Source organism: Tenrec ecaudatus, chromosome 1 (assembly GCF_050624435.1).
Source record: "Tenrec ecaudatus isolate mTenEca1 chromosome 1, mTenEca1.hap1, whole genome shotgun sequence".
Lineage (NCBI taxonomy): Eukaryota > Metazoa > Chordata > Mammalia > Afrosoricida > Tenrecidae > Tenrec > Tenrec ecaudatus.
The window spans coordinates 173106536-173115795 of NC_134530.1; positions in this window are offsets into that span (position 1 = coordinate 173106536).

The window sequence follows — 9260 nt, forward strand, 5'->3', positions numbered from 1 at the left end:
AGGCTTCCTGTGTTACTCTGGGTACTTTAGAGAAACAAATCAACAGAAACTCATGTATAAGAGAGAGTTTTATATATAGGTTAAGTGCACATCAAGAAAACATCCCAACCCAGTGCTGCCCAAGCACATAAGTCCAACATTAACCCATATGTTCAATACTAAACCACAAAGTTCTCCTCCATCTCAGAAAACAGATGCAATGATGCTGACTGCAGGGGGAAAGTTGAGTCAGTGAATGTGTAAGCATCTCAGAGCTGGCAGGGGTCTCCACACGGGTGCTCCAGCACCCAGGGCTGCATCAGGGTAAGTCCATGTGGCTTCTCCTCAAGTATGTCTTGCAGGAAGTGAGCCTTGCCAGCTAACGCAGGGAACTGGTTAAGGCAGCTTTATCCTGGTCCGACCATCAGAAAGCAAGAGACCTGAGAACTCTAAAGGCGAGGTTCACTGAGACATTTATCCCTCCGCTCTTCAATTAACCCTACATGTGTTTATCGGCCAGGTTGGCACAATAAACTAACTACCTCACTTCCCCACCCGCTGCCCCCAACTATCATAGACCAGAACATGCACATTGGTACAGATAAGCACTCTTGACACAAGAAATCCAGGACAGATAAACCCCTTAGGAATAGTAATAAGAGTAGCAATACCATGAAGATAGGGGAAAGGTGGGGGGAGAAGGGGGAGAAATGGGGAACGGAACTGATTGCAATGATCAATGTATAACACTCCTACACGCACACATACACACACCCACACACACTCAAGGGCGACAAACAACAGAAACATGGGTAAGGGAGACAGCAGATGGTGTAATGTATGAAAATAACAATAATTTATCATTTATCAAGGGTTCATGAGGGTGAGAGGGTGGGGGAGGGAGGGAAAAAGAGGAGCTCATACCAAGGGCTAAAGTAGAAAGAAAATGCTTGGAAAATAATGATGGCAACATATGCACAAATGTTATTGATACAATTGATGTGTGGATTGTTATAAGAGCTGTAAGAGCCCTCCATAAAATGATAAATAAACAAACAAACAAATAAATAAATAAGAGGATGAGACATAAACATACAGAGGAGAAGGCCATAGGAAGATGATGTTATGCAGTGAAAAGCCAAGGAATGCTGGCAGCAACCAGAAATCAAGGGCAAGGCATGGAATGAATCCTCTCTCAGAGTCTCCAGAAGAGAACCAACCCAAATACATTTTGATGCCGACTTCTGACCTCTGAACTGTCAACTTCCAAGTTTGTGGGTACCTGTTACAGCAGCCCCAAACTAGTATGAGTACCAGTGTCAAGAGAAAACTTCTTTGGCAATGACAATTCATGCTACACCATTATTTAGTCTTTCCCTGGTGTGCATGCATTTTTCATTTTTTAAAAGAAATGAAGTTTCTGAATTTAGTTGGTGTCTAAAATACAGATTATTTTGAGCTCAAAATGCCTGTGTGAGTGTGTGCCCTGGAATGACTCAGTTCTCCTGCAATTTTTCTCTAGTTGAGCTGCTAGGAGAGTTTTATTCACTGTAACGACATTAGACTCCATTTGGCTCACAGGTACATGCAAAGGTGGACACAGGCCTTGAAATATGTGACAAACAGATAGCATTTGGATATATGGCGGTGTTTCTGATGCTCTCTAAATATGCTCTGACCATGTGTCTTCTTTTTTAAAACAATAAAAATGAAGCCTAAGAATGCTAAGTGACTTTTTGAAATCATGGAGCTGCCAAGTGTCATATCTATAATTTGAATTTTGGCAGCTTGACTCCTTTTACAGTGCTTCTTCCACTGTGCGAACGCTTCCCAAGTTGATATTCGTACTGCAGGTGATTTATGTGATAATCTTAAGTGATAAATGGCCAAACACTTTTATTTGGGCAGTTATCACATATGAGGTCAAGTCAGAAAGCATAAAAAATCATAGAACACTTTATAAAACACCAATACGAGAGCATGCAGCTATTGGGACTTCTAGCAAGATGGCAGACTAGGCAGACACGCTACCCTCACCATGCTACAACAAAGACCCAAAAGAACAGATGAAACAAATATGGATAACAATCCTGGCATGCTAAGCTTCAAAGGAAATGATCGAGAAGTGGGTTGAAAAGAGGCTGAACAAGCACAGTGAGAGAAGAGACAGATGAGATGGGTAAATTGCCAGCTGGCCTGACACCGAGCAGCCATTTTTAAAACAGGTTTATTGGCACTTCATCCACGTTTCATACAACTCAGTAGTTCAAGCATATCAAAAGGAATGTACAATCATCACCACAATCAATTCTACATTTTATTCTTCTGTGCACTCATTGTTATCCATATAATTATTTTTTCAATGGTGGCAAAAATATACACAACAAAACATTCTCCAATTCAACAACCTTTACATGTACAATTCAGTGTCATCCAGAGTGGCCGATTTGAATTCTTGCAGCAGCATTTGATTGGGACAGTGACCTGATAGTTGTCTCTGCTTAACCCATGTGACCAGAAGCATTGCCAGCCCCCACCCTCACCCAGCCATTGACCAGTGACACTACCCGCCCCCACTTGCATGGCTCTTGCTCTGCCTGAGGCGACTGCTGCATCCTCATGGATCAGGCACTGGATGCACCCCCTAGTCATTCATCTGGAAGCTGGTGAGCTCCCCTCCTCACACCAGCAGAGCTCGGTCAAATGAGTGGTCTACCTCCAACTACACCTGCCATAACCACTGCACCTGCTGCCGGTTGCCTTATGTGCCTGAAAGAACTCCTGGGAACAAAGACCCGGACCTCACTGATCCTCTTGGTCAGCCCCCTAATTTCGTATCTCTTCTAGGGCAGCAAGAATTCTGTTAGTACTGGGCCTCCTTCTTCCTCCTCTCTCTTCCTCATGACCACCTTGACTGGCAGAGTGCTGACCCCTAACAGGTGTACTGCAGTCCTTCACAGCTTTCTCCTTTCTGGGCCCTGGCTCACCTCACTTTCTTCTCCCCTCGCCCTTTTCTTTCCCTTCTCTTGAGTTTTCCCTCTGCTTCTCTCCATTCTCTTTCTTCTCTTTCTTTTCATTTCCTTCCCCCCACCTTCCTCTTTGTTCTACTATACTATTGTTTTCTATCTTTCTCCCCCCTCTCCTGTAGTTTTATGTATTGTGGGCTTTTCTCTCTTTGTCTTTTCTTTTCCCTTGTTTTTCCAAAAATAATTATTCTTGCTATTGTTGGTTTGTTCCCCCCCCCACTGGATTTTCCCCTTTTATTTTTAATTTTTGCTATTCTTTCCTCTTTTCTTCTTTACCTTGCACTGTGGGAGACAGTAAGTATGCCCACACCACTGGGTGAAGAGCACTGCTTGTTCCTGTACTACCCAATCAACTATAGACAGCAGCCAATATTAGCCAAAAGCCCCTTTGCAGCACTACACAACGAGTGAATAGAGAATTTCACACACGCTCATATTCTCTATCACACCCACCAGGAGGTAGGTGGTGAGTGCCTAAGAACACACCAACGGACAGCCACCAATAAAATGAAAATACAACAATGCCACAATGTCTCAGAGGCAACAAATAATTTTGGTTTATATAAAGAAACAAGATAGAATGGCTCAAATGAGACTCTATAACATAGAGCCAGAAAAATCTTCCTGAAGAAAATGTGGCTTTGGAGTTACCTGATAAGAAATTCAAAAGAAGTATATTTAGGCACCTTCAAGAGTTTGAAAAAAAAAGATTGATAAATCTGTAGATGATATCAAGGAAAACACAGTCAAAAACTTTAGAAGAATCCAAGAAAACACTCCAAAAGTAAATGGACAAAATAAATTAAAAATTGGGAACATTTGTAAGGTATAAGACAAATTTCTCAATACTAATATGTTAGAGCAACGCTGAGGGAAAAAGAACGAAATAGTAAACAAAAGAAAAAGTTGATGACTGAAATTCTAGAACGGGAAGAAACAACGAAAAGAACAAAGAAAATTATCAAAGATTTTTAGCAAAGGAACTTCCCAAATATGGTAAGAGATGAGAAAATACATATTCATGAAGCCAAGCTAACCCCAAATAGGACAAATCCCTAAAGAAAATCACCAAGACATATAATCAAACTTTCCAAAACCAAAGACAAGAATCCTAAAAGCAGCCTGAAAAAAAAAGAAAAGAAAATTACAAAGTAGAACCAGGAAGCCTAAACTCTGATATTTCCCCCAGAAGAAATCATGCAGGCAAAGGAGGAAACAGAATGACATTTATAAAAATATAGAATCCTGAATGAAAAAAAGTCAATCAATAGTTTTATACGCTGCAAAATTATCCCTTAAGTATAGTGGCAAAATTAGAAAATTTGTAGATAAATAGAAGTTAAGGAAATTTATGAAAACCAGATCACCCTTACAAGAAATATGAAAGGGAGTTGTTTGGACACAGAAGCAACGATGGTAGACAATATCTGAGATTAGCAACCATGACAACACCACCTGAAGTCAGCCCAAATACAGAAGTGTTCAAATTAAAGCAAACCTACAATACTGAGTATAGAGAAATCAATTAACATAATCCATCACATAAATAAAACGGGGGGGGGGGCATATCAATAGATGTAGAAAAAAGCATTTGACAAAATTCTACCCATATTCCTGATATGAAACAACAAAAAAACCAGTCAACAGACTAGTAATAAAAGGGAAATTCCTCAACATAAGGAAAATAAACAACCATATGTGAAGCTACAGTTTCTCGACATAGCCCCTGTGAAGGTCTATACACACCTCTGACGGAGCTGGTCCCATCTCTTTAACCCTCCCCCAAAGAACTGTGTGCTCTGATTTACACACATCAAAAGGACAGTTTGGGCATATTTGAGGGACTTAAATTATGACCATTTTATTTTTTAGAAGAATAAATTAATTAAAAGAAATAAAAAATTTTAAGAAAAAAACCTATAACTAGATCAAGGTCTGATTTTTGATCTCTAGGCGTGTCCTTCAGTCAGGTCCAAAGGGGTACCTTGCTTTGGCCCCAGAGTCTGTCCTTTGTACTCCCTCAGAGGCTCCCTTCTCTGCTCCCACAGTTGGTCTGCCGCCTGCTCTTAGTAGTTTGCCTCCGTGTCACAGGGTCAGTCTGGGCCAGTCCAGACAGAGTCTCCAGTGTTGTCCCCCTTAGGGCCCTGGGCCATCACGGGACAGCCTGTCTCATATTAGGGTCAACCATATTGTCCACTCTGTCCGCTGACTGTTTAGAGCGGGGATATTGTCCTCCAGGCTTGGTGGGCCAGGATGTGCTCCACTCTCTCTTCCTCCCCCTTCATTTGCTCCATTTGCTCTGATCAGACATGCCCCTTTCCCCTAGCTGCAGCTTCAGTGCCGTCCTCTCAAGTCAATTCTTCTGGGGGGAGGGGCAGTTGTCCACGTAGCTGGCATGGGGGCTGAGCCCTCAGGCCCCTCCACTGGCTCCCCACTCCTTGAATTATGATCATTTTCATTTTATTTGAGTTTTAGAAACAAAAAGATGTCTGAAGGGACAAGATCAGGACTACAAGATGGATGTGGGTAAAGTTTCCTAATAAAATTCTCACAGGACAGCCCTTGTTACCCTAGAAAAAATGAGCAGGAGCATTGTTTTGATGGAAAAACTTTCTTGGTGCAAGTGTCTGGGCTTTTTCCTCACCAATGCAACTTCCAGTTTTCTTAAAACTTCTTTTTAAAATCATTTTATTGGGGTTCACACAACTTGTATCACTATCCGTACATCCATCCATTGTGTCAAGCACATTTGTACGTTTGTTGCCATCATCGTTTTCACAACATTTCCTTTCTACTTGAGCCCTTGGTATCAGCTTCTAATTTTCCCCTCCCTCTCACACCCTCCCTCCTTCATGAATTTATAAATTATTATTTTTTCATGTCTTACTCTGACCAGTGTCTCCCTTCACCCACTTTTCTGTTGTCCATCCCCCTGGGAGGGGTTTATAGGTAGGTCATTGTGATTGGTTCCCCCTTTCTCCTCGCACCTTACCCTTACCCTCCTGGCATGGCGACTCTCAATATTGTCCCTGAGAGGTTTGTTTGTCCTGGATTCCCTGTGTGTCCAGCTCTAAAGCTTCTTTCTAATCATTCTGTGTCCTTTAAGAAAATTATTCAGATTGCCCTTAGGAATCCCAGCAGTCACCACAACTGAGTTTACTTCTCTGCCTTGAAGTTAACTAGTCTAGCCACCCCCTGTGCACCACTGTTTTGAACCATTTTTGAAGCTACCCTAAGACTAAAGGGAGCCCTGGTGGCAGAGTGGGTTATGGGCTGCTAAACGCAGGGTCAGCAGTTTGAAACCACCAGCTGCTTCATGGGAGAAACGTGAGCTTTCTACTCCCACAAAGAACGGCAATCTCAGAAACCCACAGGGGTCGTTCCACTCTGTCCTATAACATTGCTATGAAAAGATGGACTCGTGGCGCTGAGAAGGAGACTAAGAAAAGTGTATTCCTGAGAACTTGTCTTCAGCTCTGCAGTGGTCTCATAGGCGTGTTTCAACATGCTTTGTTTGGAATAAGTACATGCATGTGTGAACTGGAACCTATTAGCACTTTTTTTTCACTCACCCTCATAAATTATATACCCAAACTTTGGTTTCTCTGATTTTTATATAAAATAAGGCTAAAATAGATAGAACCATGGAAATCTATCTTAATCAGAATGCATGTAATACAGAAATAATATCTTCAGGCAAGTATACGGATGTTTCCAATTCCAGTAATTGAACCTTCTGCTATGTAAAATTATTATGTTGGAGATCATGTAAATCACGTGTATGGATTCACACACAATGAGTTCGTGCATCCTTCTCAGCAAAAGCGTTGAAGTTGGGAGGGAGGGGCAAAAATGAGGAGCTGATTCCAAGGGTTCAAGTAGAAAGCGAATGTTTTGAGAATGATGATGGCAACAAATGTGCTTGACACAATGGATGGATGTATGGATTGTGATAAGAATTGTATGAGTCCCCAATAAAATGATTAAACAAAGTAACCTTGAAGTCTTTCTTCCCAAAGTGCTCATTATTTGTGAAATCAATAAGAAGACTCATTTCTCAATCTCTTGCAATGATGGCAAGATTTACTCACTGAGGCAAATAGAGGGTGCTTGCCACCAGGGAACTGTAGGCAATTTAACCAATCTATTAAATTGTCAATCACATTAAGGACAGGCTAGTCACTAATTCTTGACCCAGACCCCCTTCTCCTGCTGCCGCTCCAGATTTGTGAAGAAATGGATTATGACCACAAGAAGCGTTTGTTTAGTACTGCTATTCCTTAAGAACCCTAGTGGCATAGTGCACTATAAATTGGGCTGCTAACTGCAAGGTCAGCAATTTGAACCCACCAGCCACTCTGAGGCCGAAAAACGAGGCTTTCTGCTGCCGTGACGATTGCCAGTCTTGGAAACCACCGGGGCAGCTCTTCTCTGTCCCATAGGGTTGTGAGGAGTCAGAATTGACTCGAGGGCGATGAGCTTTGAGGTTTGTTGTGGCTGTGGTTGTTATTCATTGACTTTTGCAAGGAGAAGCTCTTGTGTATTCAGATTTCAGGAAGGCAGAGCTGCAGGACTTCGGGAAGGAACCCATCAATCCATAAAACTGTCTCCCCACATGGAGCTGACTTTGCAAAACCACTTACTCCACAGGTCTATCTGCTCATCCAGAACACTTGGTATATTGTGTCCAAGACAAAGCAAACATCATTCTTTATGAAAGGAGTTAAAATGCATGTTCTCCTCTTAGAGTCCTTTCTTATCTAAATGATCTGACTGTTGTTTGAACTTCTGAGGTTCCCAATAAAATAATTTTCTCCCATATGTTCCACATGTATCTTCCTTAACATTATATCCTGAAATTGGTGTTTTAGCTCTAGTTTGTTGGTATAATGGGTAGCATTGGATTGCTAATGCCACTGTTGGCAGTTCAAACCCACCAGCTAGCCCATGGTTGAAAAATGAGGCTGTTTGCTATTCTAAAGATATACATCCTTGGAAACAACACTGAGCAGTTCTACTTTGTCCCACAGTGAGTGTCACTATGAGTCAGAATCAACTCCGCAGCAGTGATTTTATTTTTGTAGATCCTGCAAAACTTTCTAGGCTGACAACCTTGTTGTCTGAGAATTAAGTTTTATCTTTTCCTTTCCAATGTGTCAGTCTTGTATTCTCTTTCCTGATTTCACGGCTGCTAAGACGAGAGCCCTGGTGCAGTAGTGGTTAAATGTTGTACTGCTAACCACAAGGTCAGCAGTTCTAAGACACCAGCCACTCTGGTTTTCTGATCCCAGAAAGAGTTGCAGCCTTGGAAACCCACAAGAGCAATCTCTCCCGCCCCACCCCCACCCCCTGTGCTATAAGGTCACTGAGTCAGCATAGACTCAAGTACAGTGTTGGATAGAAGTGGTGAGAGTCAACATCCTTGCCTTTGCTTCCAGTCTTGGGGGTGGGGGTGGGGTGTTAGGCCAGCCTAACTAGAGAAACAAATCCAGTGACACTCAGATAAGAAAGAGCTTTATATCAAGAAGTAGTTATTTATCAATAAAGCATCCTGGTCCATGAATCCGTCAGTAGTCCTTAAGTTCCTCTTCAGACTCATGCAATGACACAGACTGCAGGGAGATCACCGACTGGTGGGTGTGGAGATGTGTGGATCCAAGGTCTGTGATAACACAGCAGGGTTCTGGCAGCTTTCAGGGAGACCAGAAAGCAGGAAGGTGAAGGGGGGGGGGAGAGAAAAGGAGGTTCCAGAGGTCCTTCTTATGATAAGGCCATGCCACAAGGAGGTAGCAGCAGGCTGTGACCTAATTGACAGTTTTCACTCCACCCCTAGCCAGTAGTGTCTAGTGGACATAAAATCATCTGACTAGATTAGGTTTGAGTAGAATCATCTCCACTTACAGATGAGAAATTGGGTTCATTGCCCGCAACTATGCCCCAATACAAGGCATGACGTCAAGACTACAGTGTCAGTGCTGCCTCAACCATGCCAGAGACCCAGGTTGTCAATGTCTGGTGCTTCATCCACTTAAAACCATTCATTTCTCAAACAGCAATTGAACTCATACCATGTGCTGTGCTTTAAAGGGGTAAGTCACTGAACAAAAGTTATTATTAATATTAGTACCTTTAAAAGAGAGTCACTAGCCATGTAATCTGTAAAAAAAGGAGTGTACTAGACCTCAGATATGAATGAGATAAGGGCTTATGTTATTACAGAAAGTTCTTATAAGGTCACTTAGAAAGGTGAGAGGA